The 18,760-nt window shown below is 45.2% G+C and overlaps 1 protein-coding gene across 2 annotated transcripts in view; it reads right to left on the bottom strand.

The window, feature by feature from the left end:
* LOC126356133 (integrin alpha-PS1) overlaps positions 1–18,760 on the bottom strand; it is a 535,136-nt gene that overhangs the window by 459,921 nt on the left and 56,455 nt on the right. The window lies entirely within an intron of this gene.

Below are 18,760 nucleotides of genomic sequence, written 5' to 3'. Positions count from 1 at the left end.
CGCGCCGGTAATTCGTCAGCTTCGGCATACAGACTCTCAACAGGGCTGGTGTAGAATACTCCAGTCCCCAGACGTAACCCTCGATGGTGGATAGAGTTTAGACGGCGTAAGATGGACGGCCGGGCAGAAATTCACGCAGTGTTTCATAACGTGAGCACTTCGCGAATTCCAACAAACAGTAACACAATTCCAAACGTTTTCTGAACTGTTCATCGCTTATATGCTTAACGTCAAATATTTAACAATTATCTCATTTGTAAGCTAATCACGTTTTGAAGCCGTTTTATACTTGGGAGTTCGATTCATTAAAGATTCGGGATTACTTCCTGATTAGCGGCCTCGTGGTAGCGCAGCTCACGCGGTAGTGGCTCGCGCAAAGTGTGGAGGACGGATGCCGGAGAGCGTGTCCTCAATCCCCCCGTAGCACAAGCTGCGCTCACTTATCGCCTGCGGGCTCGCGACCTCGCAGCTGCGCCGAGTCAGCTGCCGTCCGAGCGTAAACACTCGTGGCTCACGAGCAGAGCGCTCTGTCCGTGAACGCATCTCCAGAGCAACAAGTCGTACGCACTGGGCTCCTTGCTAGGATTGTTCATATTTAGAAAAATACCAGGTGTCCCATATATCGATATTTTTTTTAAAAAAATATCGTTATCAGCCTTCTATGCAGGGTGTTACAAAAAGGTACGGCCAAACTTACAGGAAACATTCCTCACACACAAAGAACGAAAATATGTTATGTGGACATGTGTCCGGAAACGCTTAATTTCCATGTTAGAACTCATTTTATTACTTCTCTTCGAATCGCATTAATCACGGAATGGAAACACACAGCAACACAAAGTACCAGCGTGACTTAAAACACTTTGTTACAGGGAATGTTCAAAATGTCCTCCGTTAGCGAGGATACATGCATCCACATTCCGTCGCATGGAATCCCTGATGCGCTGATGCAGCCGTGGAGAATGGCGTATTGTATCACAGCCGTCCACAATACGAGCACGAAGAGTCTCTACATTTGGTACCGGAATTGCGTAGACAAGAGCTTTCAAATGCCCCCCAATGAAAGTCAAGAGGCTTGAGGTCAGGAGAGCGTGGAGGCCATGGAATTGGTCCGCCTCTACCAATCCATCGGCCACCGAATCTGTTGTTGAGAAGCGTACGAACACTTCGTCTGAAATGTGCAGGAGCTCCATCGTGCATGAACCACATATTCCAGCAGCACAGGTAGAGTATCCCGTATGAAATCATGGTAACGTGCTCCATTGAGCGTAGGTGGAAGAACATGGGGCGCAATCAAGACATCACCAACAATGCCTGCCCAAACGTTCACAGAAAATCTGTGTTGATGACGTGATTGCACAATTGCGTGCGGATTCTCGTCAGCCCACACATGTTGATTGTGAAAATTTACAATTTGATCACGTTGGAATGAATCCTCATCCGTGAAGAGAACATTTGCACTGAAATGAGGATTGACACATTGTTGGATGAACCATTCGCAGAAGTGTACCCGTGGAGGCCAATCAGCTGCTGATAGTGCCTGCACACACTGTACATGGTACGGAAACAACTGGTTCTCCCGTACCACTCTCCATACAGTGACGTGGTCAACGTTACCTTGTACAGCAGCAACTTCTCTGACGCTGACATTAGGGTTATCGTCAACTGCACGAAGAATTGGCTAGTCCATTGCACGTGTCCTCGTCGTTCTAGGTCTTCTCCAGTCGCGAGTCATGGGCTGGAATGTTCCACGCTCCCTAAGACGCCGATCAATTGCTTCGAACGTCTTCCTGTCGGGACATCTCCGTTCTGGAGATCTGTCTCGATACAAGCGTACTGCCCCATGCTAATCCATACATCAAATGGGCATCTGCCAACTCCGCATTTGTAAACATTGCACTGACTGCAAAACCACGTTCGTGATGAACACTAACCTGTTGATGCTAGGTACTGATGCGCTTGATGCTAGTACTGTAGAGCAATGAGTCGCATGTCAACACAAGCACCGAAGTCAACATTACCTTCCTTCATTTGGGTCAACTGGCGGTGAATTGAGGAAGTACAGTACATACTGACGAAACTAAAATGAGCTCTAACATGGAAATTAAGAGTTTCCGCACACATGTCCACATAACATTTCTTTATTTGTGTGTGTGAGGAATGTTTCCTGAAAGTTTGGTCGTACCTTTTTGTAACACCCTGTATATCGAAGAAAATTACATAGATTTATCGACGGAATTTCGTAATTATACTGCCAGTTTTAGAGCTGTACACGTATGTACCGATTTATTTCTTTCTTTCGCTTGCGCCTTTTTCCCACAATGACCCATGGTCGGCATGGTTAATCGGATGTGGCAAGGTTAATTTAAGGGATGGCCTGATGCCCTTCCTGAAAAAAAAAAAATAAAAATATCGGCACTCGATATTGCCATTTCGACATTGATGTATCAGTAAAGAAAATATCCTTGCTATATATGGAAATGTTTTGATCCAACAGACCTACTTCTTACTTGGCAAAAAGTAGAAAGTTCTCTGCCCGGCATAGAGACTGCGTTCATATCGATGAAGTTTTATTCTTGTACAGGTCGACTTGGTACAAAGACGTAATGAGTGTGTCAGCTTCATCTGTGGAATAATCCTCTGTATACGGATTTTTTAAAGTAATGTGTTATGCATGACTTCTCTGTTAAAGTGCACAAACTGTAATTATCAGCGATAAGTTTCACTGAAGATACTGCTATCCTCAGTGGTTGTGAAATTGAGAACAGAATATCGATTGAGAATAAATCAAACAAAGATGGCAGTAGTGAAGAGTAGCGGAAATGAGTTTGGCAACAAGCTTAACATCAAAACTGGGGACCATAAAGCAGATGATGGTAACAAATTCTGCTCCCTTGGAAGCAAAAGGATACATGACGGACGAAGCAAGGAAGACATAAAAAGCGGTTTAGCACACGCAAAGAGGGCAGCGCTGGCCAAGAGAAGTCTGCTAATGTCGAACATCTTTCTGAGGAATAAATTCCTGAAAATGTGCGTTCGGAGCACAGCATTCGACGGTAGTGAATCATGTACTGTGGGAAAACCGGAAAAGAAGAAAATAGAATCGCTTGAGACGTGCGGCCACACAAGAGTGTTGAAAATTAATTGGCCTCATACGGAGAGGAACGTGACTGCTCTCCGTAGAATCAGCGACGAAAGGATTTATGGAGAATACTGAAAATTGAAAATTTGTGGTAAGTTCCTATGGGACCAAAACTGCTGAGGTCATCGGTCCCTAGGCTTAAACACTATTTAATCTAACTTCTTAAACTAAATTACGCGAAGGATAACACGCACACCCATGCCCGAGGGAGGACTCGAACCTCCGACGGGAGGAGCCACGCGAACCGTGGCAAGGCGCCTGAGACCGCCAGGCTACCCCGCGCGGCCGGGATCACTGAATAGGTAAAGGAACAGGAATACTTTCATTTCTTACACTAACACATAAAAGTATAAATGTGAAGCATAAACGCTCTAAGAGAAGTTTTCTTCACTCTTGCTGATCACCTGTGACTAGTTATTTATAGACGCCTGAAAGAATTTAATGACGCCACATAGTAATTTCAGCCTGATCTATTGTTACGACAAATCGCACAACAATAACGCACTTTTGGATGGATCTTTAATACGGCAAGGTCTTAAAGCATCATATTTTCTTAGCACGTAAGTTACAGTAGGGAAAGGATCAAATATGGAACTTTAGCTTCAGGATTATTATCGGTTGGGCCTACTGAAACGGCTAGTGACGCAGAATTTTCAGATATCTCTACAACAAGTTTCCTCACTATCAAAAGAGAAACTGAAATGAGGAGTATTTGTTGGACCTGACGTTCTAAAAATGATGCTCGATTCCAACTCTGAATCAAAACTGACAAGTGAGAGAAACGCATGGGCACCATTCGAGGAGTTAGTTACTAAGTTCTTAGACAGCGAAAATGATCCACATTATATTTCTGTTGTAATCAATATTCTGGAAAAGTTTGGCTCTTTTGTGAACCTCAGGATTCATTTCTGAACAGTTGCTTTGGTATTTCCCTGAAAATTTGGAGGACATTAATGAGGAACAAGGTGATCGCTTTCATCAAGACATCAAAGTGATGGCCAAACGGTATCAAGGTCGTGGGGATACCAATGTGACTGGGAGACTGTTGTTGGTCACTTCACGTAGACGTACGACAGGTACTTCACTGGAGAAAAAGCCATCTAATTGCTATGTAATACATAGGTGTTTTCACGCTTATAAAACCACTGTTCCTATCCAGAATTAAGTTGCTATTAATTCCAATTACACGTGGTTTTCCACGTTTCCGATTTACAATGAAGTCAAATTGCAGCAAAATTGTACATTATAGGAAAATATCTAGAGTCTGATACGGTTTTAGAACAGAAAATATCACGAAGCAGTCAAAGATTTTTTCTTGTGCTAGAAGAGTCAAGGTTCGGTATAATAAAGTTCATTACTGCTTTCGGCTGTTTGCGGCTATCTACGAAAAAAGGAAAAAAGAGAAAAAATGACAAATATACAGTAGGATACCTTGATGCTTTATGTGGTTGAATACACGGCTCGATCAAAAAAAAAAAGTACACGTAGATAGACGACGTTGGCTTTAACTTAGTATTAAGGAAACAGTCTTAATCGTGTTTTTTTTTTTAATTTATTTATTTAGTGCCGACTGGTTTCAGCCCATCGCAGGGCCCATCTTCAGGGCGAACATACCGCTGGTCGATTGCTGGCGTCACGTCACCTGCCACACTTTGCTAGACGTGACGCCACCAGCAATCGACCAGCGGTATGTTCGCCCTGAAGATGGGCCCTGCGATGGGCTGAAACCAGTCGGCACTAAATAAATAAAAAAACACGATTAAGACTGTTTCCTTAACACTTAGTTTTATATCAATCGCTGTTTCTCCACAACAATGTTGTCCAAACATCGACGTTGATTTTGATCCGATGATGGCATATGCCACCTGGGGGATAGATATACTAATAATGCTTTGAGCGTCACCCGTCAACAGATGGCGTAGTGGCTTACCTACCAAAGCGTCATTAGTGTCTACCCTTTAATAATGCCCACAGCCAGAGGATCAGTGCGGAGCAAACGTGTGAAGCAAGCAGGCGGCCATGTCATGCTTCCTACAGCCAAGTGAGCGAGATTGAAAGGGTTCAAATTGTGTCCTTTCGAGTGGCGGGATGGTCCTTTCGCCACAAAATAGGGACGTACTGTGTCAGTTGTGCAAGAATGCTGATATGACTGGTCACGTGAACATTCTCACACCTATAGAAGTTCCGGACGTCCACGCAGCACTGACGCCCGCCGGGATCATAGTACTGTAAGGGCAACAGTGGCAGATCCTACAGCTACCACCCACAATACGGGTCAGAGGGTGTGTGGGGCCAGACGTGTCAACATGACCTACAGCGAACCGGTTACTAGGAGCGCGACTAAGGGCACGCACACCTCTAGCGCATCTTCCACTCACGCGACGTCATCGACGTGCGTGGCTGGACTGCTGCCGTCAGAGGCGGAATTGCGTGCCGTGGTCTCCGGCGATGGAAGCAGATTCCGCGTGCATGAGAGTGATGGTCGTTTGCGCTGGCGACGTACATCTGGTGAGCCTTACGACCTGGGGTGCGACAAGCTACAGCTCCCGTTCGTCTTTGGATTTTCTGGAGGGGACTATACCCAGCGCTCAGCACGTGCAGAATGTTGTTTTAGTCCTGATCTTTTGTTGTTCTTGCAACATGAGCGTGATCCGCTGTTGCAGTAGGATAATACTCGCCAACACATTACCCGTCAAACTCAGCATGCTCTCCAAAACTTCACTGGCCAGCAGCACAATCTCTGGATTTATCTCCTGCCGGCCGCGGTGGTCTCGCGGTTCTAGGCGCGCAGTCCGGAACCGTGCGACTGCTACGGTCGCAGGTTCGAATCCTGCCTCGGGCATGGATGTGTGTGATGTCCATAGGTTAGTTAGGTTTAAATAGTTCTAAGTTCTAGGGGACTAATGACCACAGCAGTTGAGTCCCATAGTGCTCAGAGCCATTTGAACAATTTGATTTATCTCCAATCGAGCAAATGGGGAATATGATGGACGAGAAGTGACTCTTGTGATTCTTCAGCTAATAACTCTTACAAAACTACGTTAACAGGTCGGTCAGACGCGGCATGTATCCCAGGACAGTATTCGTCATCTGTACCATCGACTAGAATACCATCGTCAGCGCCTGTTTTGCTGCCAGTGGAGGCTTCACCACGCACTATATGGGTGTGCCAGCATGGGTCCATACCTGGTACCAGAAAATCGCTTATGACATCGACCTATAAATGTAATCATTTCGTGTGTTCCATATGCACTGCTGCAACAATACATCTTGAGTGAACTGGAAACCTCTAAAAGATTGTACTATTTTTTCCAGCAGTATATACACAGTCGTTTGCAGTGTATAGGTCTACATAAAAAAATTACATGAAGTTGTGCTTGGTTACAGCGTAACACGTTAACTCCGTCGCAGTATGTAGATGACTCAACGTTAAAATATTGTAGGCGAGATAGTGGTACGTAGTACCCATTATAGGCATCTTGCGAAACTGTTCGTGCTTAGCGTGGAAAACTGGGGAGGGGGTGGGGGAGGGGGAGGGGCGTCGGAGGGAGTAAAGGGGTCAGTATTCGCCATCTGTACTATCGACTGAATGCCATCGTCAGCGACTGTACTGCAGTATATACTCATTTCTAAATACACAGCAGACAAGATTTTCTGTCTCCGTTCTACACGGGTATTGGCGCCAGACAAAAAGACAAGTATTCACGTATTACATGTGTTTAGTGTCTGGTACCTATTTTATAAATTCGTTAACTTACGGCTTCGACTGTACCACAACTTTTGAGTCATCAATGATTCCACCACGAGCAACATGTTTATATTTCCTAGTCATATAGAAAATCCCGCAGCTTCTTAGCGCCCCCTTCCATCATTATCCTCAATGCCGTATCGCGGATAGCGTAGTTGAAATGGTAAGCACTGTAACGCTGAAACACAGATTACACGTCCAGTTCGACCTCTGTGACCAGTGAGCATTCATAATGGGCGTGCAATATTTTTCGCCGGTTCACTGAGTATGACATCATCAGACTTTCCCGTACAGGAGAGAGGGAGGGGTTTGATGGAAGGTATCCGGTCATTAGCGGCCAAGTGGTGCACTTTTAACGCTCCCTAGATTATGGTACTCAGTGCCAATGGTAACGAGGCAGGTTATAGCCAGCGGGCGGCTAAGACGGGGCAGGAAGTTGTAAATATAGAACGTCCTTTACCTTTCGCGAGCACCGTTTTAAACTGTGAGCAACTTTCAGTACACTTCTCTGCTGAGAGGACTCAACATGGTCACAAATAGCCCAGCGTTTCCCAATCCTACAATAACAATTTTCATCATCCCCCCCTCCCCCTCTTCCTGATACGCTATTTTGACGCTAGAGCTACAACGTTAGAAGCCTTATAAATTACCAAGGATAAGTATATTTACTGCTGACGAAAACATGGTACCATGTTACGAGTGCGTTAGGGATCCGTTTCAAAATGCTCGGGAATATTTTGATGGACTTCACGGCAAGTGGAGAAATCAAAAGACAATTTAGTAATAAAGCTTTCTTTGAAATTTGGCAGGGAAGCATGACGAATTTTTCTGCACTGACAACAAGAGCATATCGTACACCATTACCGTTTTCAACATCCTACCTTTGCGAAACCGGATTTTCTGTGCTGACTGCTTCGTAAACAGAATATAGATCTCAGCCAAAATCACAAAAAGATCTCATGAGTTTATATTTCAAATAATAAACACTCCTTCGAAAAGCTTTTCTCATCATGCCATGCTCAAAGGGAATCACTGATAATTACTAAACTACTCTGAAGCTCCAAAGAAACTGATATAGGCTCAAAATGGTTCAAATGGCTCTCAGCACTATGCGACTTAACGTCTGAGGTCATCAGTCCCCTAGAACTTAGAACTAATTAAACCTAACTAACCTAATGACAGCACTCACATCCATGCCCGAGGCAGGATTCGAACCTGCGACCGTAGCGGTCGCTCGGTTCCAGACTGTAGCGCCTAGAACCGCACGGCCACACCGGCCGGCCTGATATAGGCATGCGTATTAAAACACAGGGATTATGTACACAGGCAGAATACGGCGCTGCAGTCGGCAACGCCTATGTAAGGCAACAAGTGTTTGGTGCAGTTGTTAGATCGCTTACTGCTGCTACAATGGCAGGTTATCAATAATGGCGTTATAGTCGGCGCACGAGCGATGGAACACAGCACCTCGGAGGTAGCGATGAAGTGGGGATTTTCCCGTACGACCATTTCACTGATGTAGCGTGAATATCAGGGATTCGGTAAAACATCAAATCTCCGACATCGATGCGCTCGTAAAAAGATCCTGCAACAACGGGACTAACGACGACTGAAGAGAATCGTTCAACGTGACAGAAGTGCAACCCTTCCGCAAATTGCTGCAGATTTCAATGCTGGGCCTTCAACAAGTGTCAGCGTGCGAAACATTCAACGAAATGTCATCGATAAGGGCTTTCCGAGCTGAAGTCCAACATCCTGTTTGAGTATATCTTGGACGCCTTACAATGTGCTGTGCAGAAGAGATCTCCACAACCTCGTACTCTTACGGATTTATGGACAGCCTCCCAGGATACGTGGTGTCAATTCCCTCCAGCTCTACTTCAGACATTAGTCGAGTTCATGCCACGTCGTGTTGCAGCACTTCTGCATGCTCGCGAGGCCTTATACCATATTAGGCAGGTGTACCAGTTTCTTTGGTTCATCAGTGTAGAATTGGAAAGTTAATTATTAAATTCAATGCGCAATATACATACCGCGATATTAATAAGTATACTAGCTGACAAACCAGGCATTATTCGGGTATTCATTTTGTCAATTTTTTTAGAAATGAAAACAAGAAATTACCTGCATTTGTAGAGTAATATGGAAAAAAGTTCATTTCCATGTATTCGTGGAAACACCACTAAATTTATCTAACAGTGGCAGAAATAAATACACATAATGTACAAATATATAAGTGTAGTATCCAGATTGAGAAACACAGTAGGCAAAATACAAGTTCTCCTGTCCAGGCAGCTAGCCGCAGCTGCTTCGCGTGTCTTCTACGCGACTTTGTAAACATCTCTCCGGCAACGCCTCTTCATAACTCTATAGACGGCTATTGTTTTCGCAGGCGTTTGCGATTCGCAGTTTAAAGCTGTCAAAAGAGCTGCCAGCTGTCAGGGATGCCCTTAAGCTGACTCGCCTGTAGGAGTGTCTTAGAAGTAAAGAATAAATGTATTAAAACTTCATGTAAGACACGGCATTTTTTATGCATCTCAGGGTTTATGACGTTATATCTCCTGAACAATGATCGGTAGATGGTTAATATGAGAATGTATTTCGGTTTACCCTCCTTTCAGTAAGTTAATTTTTGAATCCATAATTTTTTCCTTTTCAATTAGGTAGCCCCACCTTGTTATAACGCTCCCCTATGGGGGCGCGCCTCATGAACTGGGGATCTGTACCTGAACCCACGTTAGTGTTCCTGTTACATTTTTGTGCAGTGTCCACGCAATAAGCACGCCATACACAACGAGCGTTCGCCTCTTCCAAATATGGCAATATTAATTATTGTGAAAAACGCCAAACTGTACGTCGCTCGGAGTCAACATTAAATCGTAGGTCCCACTAAACTAACTGGGTAAGTCAACTCAAAGATCGGAGAGAAGCAAGGATATATCATCACGAATAAGACAATTTCTTGCAACGAAATGCGGTGCTCAAGCCCATCTTCGGGTTGAGGACTGCGTTTTGCTCCACTTCGTCTCACCTCTGCTTCGTAGCTTGACGGCTGCCGAGTGTAAATGTCTCGGAAATTTCAACGGTTTAAATGGCTCTCAGCACTATGGGACTTAACTTCTAAGGTCATCAGTCCCCTATAACTTAGAACTATCTAACCTAAGGGCATCACACACATCCATGCCCGAGGCGGGATTCGAACTTGCGACCGTAGCAGTCGCGCGGTTCCAGACTGTAGCGCCTAGAACCGCTCGGCCACTCCGGCCGGCTTCTACGGTTTCCGATCGGCTTACAATATGTGGACTTTCCTTTCTACGGACAGTAATTACAGGATGTGAAACAGAATATTTTTCTTTATACAAGTCATTCCCACAGGAACAACTTCCGCTCTGGTACACCCACATTAACAAGGTTATCGGGCCATAAATACAACACGAAACGAGCCGGCGATAACATCATTGACCGTCACAAGTTCCTTCACTGCGCACTGTGTCTCGTTTCCCAGTATTATTCTTACTACACGCTGTCTACGTTAACTGCCGCAAGGAAACGTTGTGTATTACCGAATAAAAAACAGCATATGTGTTGATCCGTTTAGAAGCTGCAGAATGAATGTGTGCATTCCGAGGAACGTATTGCTCAATTTAGTATACATTCAGTTAGGGGAAAATGAGCTTTACAGCCTCTGGTCAGTAAATAATACGCGCACCGTCGATTTAACCACACACTATAAATGCGAAAGGGGGGGGGGGGGGAGGGGGGAAGATATGGAAACACAAATGTAGCTGCGCGGGAAAATATTGCAGAGAGAATATCGCACCAACGCCTTCCGCGTCGTACTTACGCCTTGAACTCATAACCGAAAAGTTGTGTTTTCGAAATCGTTCGAAGACAGTGGATGATTCTAGCCCTTCTAAAGATTCGGTACTAGAATCGCTATTCTTCGTCGACTAAATGTAATGCCAAATGAAATACAGTCTCATTTTAATTCTTTCCGTCACTGCACAACTATTCCAAACTAGACGATTCGATCAGATACGGCAGCGCAGGACATATTCACCAAATTTGATCGAAATAAGAATTGCTGTTCCCTCTTAGTAACTATTATTTTGCACGAAAATCAAGTAGTAATTTGGAGATACAATTGATATTCAGACAATTTTCGATGGCATGTAGACAGTTTGAGAGCTACTAAGAGAGATACAATGTTCAAAAAAAGGTTACCCGAAACATTAAGGTATCCACATTGTCTGTACTCTCTATAGTAACACAAGAATCGTAACGGAGAATAGAACACAGCTGTTACCTAAGATACATACAAACCAGGTAATAAGGCAGGGTTACCGTGTATACCAGGTGATCAAAAAGTCAGTATAAATTTGAAAACTGAATAAATCACGGAATAATGTAGATAGAGAGGTACAAATTGACACACATGCTTGGAATGACATGGGGTTTTATTAGAACCAAAAAATACAAACGTTCAAAAAATGTCCGACAGATTGCGCTTCATCTGGTCAGAATAGCAGTAATTAGCATAACAAAGTAAGACAAAGCGAAGATGATGTTCTTTACAGGAAATGCTCAATATGTCCACCATCATTCCTCAACAATAGCTGTAGTCGAGGAATAATGTTGTGAACAGCACTGTAAAGCATGTCCGGAGTTATGGTGAGGGATTAGCGTCGGATGTTGTCTTTCAGCATCCCTAGAGATGTCAGTCGATCACGATACAAAATTGTTAAGACTTTCGTGGCCACTTGTTGACAAACTGCTTATTTGCTTCTGTCTCGGGTTCTTCGGCCGACGTTCGTGTGATGATTTTGCTGACGTTTCGCCAGCACGAGTGGCTGGCATTGTCAAAGCTTCACCCTCCATCACCTCCGGCAATGGAGGGTGAAGCTTTGACAATGCCAGCCACTCGTGCTGGCGAAACGTCAGCAAAATCATCACACGAACGTCGGCCGAAGAACCCGAGACAGAAGCAAATAAGCAGTTTGATCACGATACACTTGTAACGTCAGGTAACCCCAAAGCCAATAATCGCACGGACTGAGGTCTAGGGACCTGGGAGGCCAAGCATGACGAAAGTGGCGGCTGAGCACACGATCATCACCAAACGACGCGCGCAAGAGATCTTTCACGCGTCTAGCAATATGGGGTGGTTCTAATAAAACCGTATGTCATTCCAAGCATGTGTGTCAATTTTTACCTCCCTATTTACATTATTCCGTGGTTTATTAAGTTTTCACATTTATACTGACATTTTGATCACCCGGTATATCAGAATCGGGAAGGAAGAAACACCCCGCTGTGGGTGAAGAACGGACACTACAGATCGTCGAACGCACTGTTGTACTGTTTTGCCCATAATTAGTAAAAGATCCAATGGCGTTGTGAGAGTGTAGTTTATAATACTTACAAGGCTGCCCATGTTGAACGTTGTATCATTGGGGCGAACGTTTTAAACAAGTCATCAGCAGATTTTCACGAAAGGCGTCAATTTTACAGAGAGTTCGACGAATTTGAGTCCCACTATATCACAGTTATTTCTGTCCGCCTGCTTAGCTGGGTGGTAACGTGCTTGCCTCCCATGCATTGGACCAGGGTTCGATTCCCAGCCAGGTCGGAGATTTTCTCCGCCCGGCGACTGGGTGTTGTGTTATCATCATGTCATCCTCATCATCGGCCGCAAGTCGCCCAATGTGGCGCCGACTGAAATAAGACTTTCACTTGGCGCCCGAACCCGACTGGGACATCCCGGCCAACAATGCCATACGGTCGTTTCATAGTTATTTCTTAAGCATGTCTCGCTGTGTTCGTTGAAGTTTCTGTATCTCCCACTAGCACGTTAGTAGGTTGTCATATGCTTCAGAAAAAGTTACGTAATTTCTGACAATAATTTAAAATCAAAACCTGAGGGTAATCGCCAGTTTATTGTCGTCATGTATGTCCACATAATACACAAACAATGCCCAAATATGTTTCATCACCTTTGCACCCTAACCAGTAGGTACTTACATCCAAGACTCATTTCCTACAATGGGAAGTTCGGTAAGACGTTCACTGGTAGAAAATGGCTGTGGCAACATAACACTGTTCAACTGACTTTAATGTTAAACTATAATAAACTACTACGTTCCACCAGACATGTTATAAAACAAGAAAGTAAGAACTCACTGCCAACATCAGAGTAACAACATCAGTTAGCTTCGATTTCAACCACTGAAACTAAACGAATGACGTTCTTGCTAAACAAATCACTTCAACAAAAATTCCACATACACTGAATGATACCGGGGTAAATAATGTTTTCGTAACGCTAGGTACGGTTATAATTAAAGTGCAGCTGTTGTCAAAGAGGTTCAATGTGAGTTATAACTATCGTATGGAAGGGAAACTTTGTAGATACGCTTATGTGTTATTTAGGAACCGATTTACGCCGGAAAAAATACTTCTAGTTTTGGCCACCAGGTGAATATCTGGCGCTCTACAGTGTATGACGGTATGACTCCCATGCTTTCATTTTACAAGCCACGAAGTGAATGAACAGTACGGATCTCGAGAAGAGAGACCGTGCGCTGTTAGTGAAACTGTTTTATGTGAAGGCCGGCAATTACAGTGCTGCATTGAGAGAGTATCGCCGACTGAAAGGTCTGCAGAGGCCTGACGTCATTACATAGTTTAAAGAAAATGATAGTGAAATTCTAAAACACTGGTGAACTTGGTGTGACACCTGAAAGAGGAAGGCATCCTATCCCAGTGGCAGCTATGGACGATGTTGCTGTTGTAACTGACCATGCAGCACGTACCTCTCTGGTAGTGCTAGTGCCCGTGGAGTGTCGCGTCAATTGTCCGGCGGCCGGTGTGACCGAGCGGTTCTAGGCGCTAGTCTGAAACCGCGCGACCGCTACGGTCGCAGGTTCGAATCCTGCCTCTGGCATGGGTGTGTGTGATGTCCTTAGGTTAGTTAGGTTTAAGTAGTCCTAAGTTCTAGGGGACTGATGACCTCAGATGTTAAGTCCCATAGTGCTCAGAGCCATTTGAACCATTTTAAAATTGCCCATCCTATCGCCAAAACTACGGCCAGTTCAGCGGTTTATTTTACACTGGTAACCGTACGAGATCCAGACGGAGCAGCAACTGAAACCTCATAATCCGCAGCAAAGCTGTGAATTTGCTCTTCTGTTTCTTGCGTTGATCGACATTGCTGACACGTGGCCGGGCAATATTCTACCGAGTGAAGAGACATATTTTACACCCCAGGCTGCAGTGAATACACAGAACTGCCGAATTTGATGTGCTGTGAAACCGCGAGTTGCGCACGAAGAGCCACTGCACTTGCAGTATGTGTCTGTGTCGTGTGGTTCGACAAGCACCTTTATTCTCCGTCCGTCCTTCTCTGAAAAAAGTCCTCCCTGCGGGCCTGTCAGGTGTACCGTGACGTCTGCACGTTATCGAGCCATCCTTGTACAGCATGTGACTCCTGCCTTGAAAACGCAACTCTGCGGAAAGCACCGTTTTCATGCAAGATGAGGCAACACCTCATGCCACTCGCCCAGTGGAGTATTTGCTTAATGCAGCTTCCCACGAACCTGTTATCTCCCGATGTTTTCCAGTTGCTTGAATATCTCGCAATAATACCTGAACTCATGTGGCTTTTGGCTTTGGGGATGCCTAAAAGAACGCGTTCACCAGGGACACATTCGATCTCTACCTGATCTGAAGACCAGTATACAAGAACACGTTCCTCAGATCCCATCGGAAGTGCTGTGAGTAGCTGTTGATAACGTCGTTTAACGGATGCAGCACCTCTTCGACGTCTACTGTGCTCATACTGAACAAATTTTGTAAGTGGCGGTTTATTATAAAATCAACATTATGCCGCCCGCTCAGTTAGGCGAGCGGTCTAACCCACGGCTTTCCGGAGCGAGAAGGAGCGCCTGGCCCCCGGCACGAATCCGCCCGGCGGACTTGTGTCGAGGTCCGGTGAGTCGGCCAGTCTGTGTTTTTAGGCGGTTTTCCATCTGCCTCGGCAAATGAGGGTTGGTTCCCCTTATTCCGCCTCAGCTACACTATGTCGGCGATTGCTGCGCAAACAAGTTCTCCACGTACGCGAGCACCACCATTACTCTACGACGAAAACACAGGGATTACACTCGACTGGTGTGAGACGTTCCCGGGGGGGGGGGGGGGGGGGGGGGGTCCAACGGGGGCCGAACCGCGCAATACCCCTGGTTTCGGTGTGGGACGGCGGAGGGGTGGACTGCGGTAGTCGTCGTGGGGTTGTGGACCATTGCGGTTGCGGCGGGGACGGAGACTCTCCGTCGTTTCTAGGTCCCCGGTTAACATACAACATAATGTCTGTCTCATTTGTTTTACCTTTTCTGCCCACGTCGCGGTCGTAATCAAATACATATGGAAACTTATCTATACGTCTTTCTTGCATTCACAGCGCCACATCTGCACCTGGTGGCCAAAATTGGAATTATTTTTTTCGGCGTAAATCTGTTCCGCATTAACGCATTACAATAGCTACCAAATTTGGACGCCATATGGTAATTATAACCTACCTTGGGTCTCTGTGAGTAGCTGTACTTCAATAATAAACACCGCGTATGTTATAACTTCCGAGAAGAACAGAGTTTTAATTAACAAGACCAACACGTGACAGAGGATACGACGTATCATCGTAAGAACTGTCGAAGAGAAAGCGATAATGGTTCAAATGGCTCTAAGCACTATGGGACTTAACATCTGAGGCTATCAGTCCCGTAAACTTAGAGCTACGTAAATCCAACAAACCTATGGACATCACACTCATCCTTGCCCGGATTCGAACCTGCGACCGTAGCAGCAGCGCGTTTCCGGACTGAAGCGCCTAGAAAGCGATAAAGCAGATCCAAATTAAGAGGACAAAGTGAAACAATTTCTACGCTAGTAAATGGGTCGATGTACTGGGCTCCAACAGAAGAAAAGACCTTGTAGAAATATACGCATCTAACACTACATTCCTCAGATTTGTAACAGGTCGAAGCACATACATTCAGGCATCACTAAATAAGAAGAGAAATAATACAGAGCAAAGTAAATATAAATATGAGGTTCTGCGATTGCTGGAGACAACGAGTTCGAAGCAAATTCAGCACTGCCCCCCTTCGGGGAAAATCCCTACGGTAGTTCAGGAGATGATACGAAGGTAGAGCAGGCTGGCCGAGGCTGAATTTGCGAAGCCAGAGATACGAGACAACCGTGGCGCACGCTGGATCTCACTTTGCTGGGTTCATTAGACGGAGGCCATAAACCGCCGCGGTGACGTATGCCCCACCCGCCCGCCGCACGTGGCACTGCTCGACATTAGTAAACAATGGGGGGAAAGAATTCGCTGCCCACGCGACCCTCGCCGAGTTGGACACAATGCCGCGACGTTACCAGCAGACAGCACTCGCCGCTGTTGCTCTTGTCGTCTACATCACATTATAAAATTAACGGTGCTCGAATGAACCGTCAACGTAGGTGACCTGCAATCTGCGCCCACTGAAATCTGTAAAAAAATTTTTATTTGTGGTAAGATCTTGCGGGACCAAACTGTTTAGGTCATCGGGCCCTAAGCTTACACGCTACTTAATCTAACTTACGCTATGGAAACACACACACACACACACACACACACACACACACACACACACACACACACACAAGCCCGAAGGACTCGAACCTCCGACGGGGAGAACCGGCTACCCTGCGCGGCCTGTAATTTGTGCTCAGTGAAACTGGCGCCCGGAAAAGGTGGACGAAACGGCCACTAATCCCCCCGTCCAAACTACGCAGTGGTTAGTACACTGGACTCACATTTGGGAGGATGACGGTTCAAATCTGCGTCCGGCCATCCTGATTTAGGTTTTCCGCGATTACCCTAAATCGTTTCAGGTAAATACCGCGATGGTTCCTGTGAAAGAGCACGGCCGAGTTCCTTCCCCGTGCTTCGCTAATCCGACGGGACCGATGACCTCGCTGCTTGGTCCTCTTTCCTGAATCAATGAACGAACCAACCAACCAACCAAACTACGCAACTTGCCGGAAACGTAAAAGACGAGAGGTGTACCGGTGAATAGCGCTGAATATGTTCGACCAAGAACTGTACTGCCGAAATATTTACAGTAGGAAGTGATGATAATTGTTTTCTTTTGGACACAGTCACAATATTTTTACTTGTAGCCAGATCTCCAGAAACAACAACATAAAAACAAAAAACTAATTTACAAAGACTGAATTTAAAAATAATTTCTTTTCTACATACCAAGCATACTTTAAAGCTAACAGAAAAATGATGCGACAAATTTCTATGCGAGGTGGGGCACTTCATAAGGATTAAAATCTCAGAGTCGTGTAGTAGTTGTGACACATTAGTTTCTCCTGACGTAATTCATGACGGAATAGCTCATGGGTAAGAGACCAGATGTCAGTGTCCAATGTGGACAATATTTCGGCTAGTGACCACATTACTATCATCAGGTGAGCTGAGGGATTGACTGCTTAGTATCTGCACGGCACTGTTACCTCTTTGTAATAGTTACCATTATAACACTCAACTTAAGAAGCATCCTTGAACATGGAAGTAAAACTTGTGAGAGACAGCTAACTACAGAACCACTGTTTCTGTGGCTGGATGTTGAAAAACCTTTTCTTTAAACACACTGCCTGACAAAAAATTGTGGTATAGAGAAGAGGCGGAAACGAAAAGAAAGATCACGATTTGAGAGGGTGGAACCAAAATTGATGATGATGACGATTTGGGTTGAGAGAGTGCTCGAAATCGTGGTCACCAGCACTAGAGTGCTGCAACGCCCAATGTTTGACCGGTCACGGCTCGCCTGTTGACAGGGGGGTGGGGGTGGGGGGTGGGGGGGTGGACCGAGCAGCTCGTGTCCGGGCCCACACGACTCGGCTCGGTCACGTACTCGCCCCATGTCTGTTGTCCGGATTGCGGACACGCGGATAACCGAGCATGACCGGTCACCGCTGACGTCCAACCTCGCCTCGCCACGGCTCGCTGCACTGTACTGTACAAATCTAACGCGTCTCTCTCCTCTCTCTCTCTCTCTCTCTCTCTATCTCTCTCTCTCTCTCTCTCTCTCTCTCTCACTCACACACACACACACACACACAACGTATTTATCTCTGTCTATCTCTCGTTTGACACAAAAGTAACGTCTACTAGAACGGGTACGTGACACAACTAAATTCATAAAGCACTTGGAAACTAAAATGATATATAATCGCGGATAGAAGACGAGTGTCATTTCCAAACAGAAGCTATATTTTTCCTTTCATTAACAGAAAACATTGAATAAGTGCTGTCCCTGTAATACAGAAGACAACCATCTTCACAAAAAAAGCATACAAAGAATATTCAATATTTACAGACGTAACTTGTCATACTTTTCACTTGTTTGCAACAGAAACAAAATTATAGTTATTGTTGACCAGTAAACCATTAACGCGTCCCGGATTTAACTGGCTGACATCTGCCACGTTATCTTCTCCATAATGCGCACCTAGATGTATTAATTCTTTGCCTAGTTCTCTGAAACCTTCGCCGGAATCAGCATTAAAAGGTCTCATATCGTTAGCACACATTGCAACACACTTTGCTTTAATACTATTTTTTATTATTGCCGGTATCCCTGAAGGAGCTGTATCGTTGTGAGGTTTCTTACAACTATTTTTCTTTAAATGAGTGGTTTCTGACTGGAAACACATTAATGTGGGGCAGTTTATGCACGATACATACCCAGTAGACGCACTGTTTTTGTCTACAACTAACAGAAATGTAGTCCACACTTGGCTTTTTAGACCTTCCCTTTCTT

Source organism: Schistocerca gregaria, chromosome 3 (assembly GCF_023897955.1).
Source record: "Schistocerca gregaria isolate iqSchGreg1 chromosome 3, iqSchGreg1.2, whole genome shotgun sequence".
NCBI lineage: Eukaryota > Metazoa > Arthropoda > Insecta > Orthoptera > Acrididae > Schistocerca > Schistocerca gregaria.
Note: the sequence above shows the minus strand (reverse complement) of the source record. Positions and strands in the feature narration are given on the sequence as shown.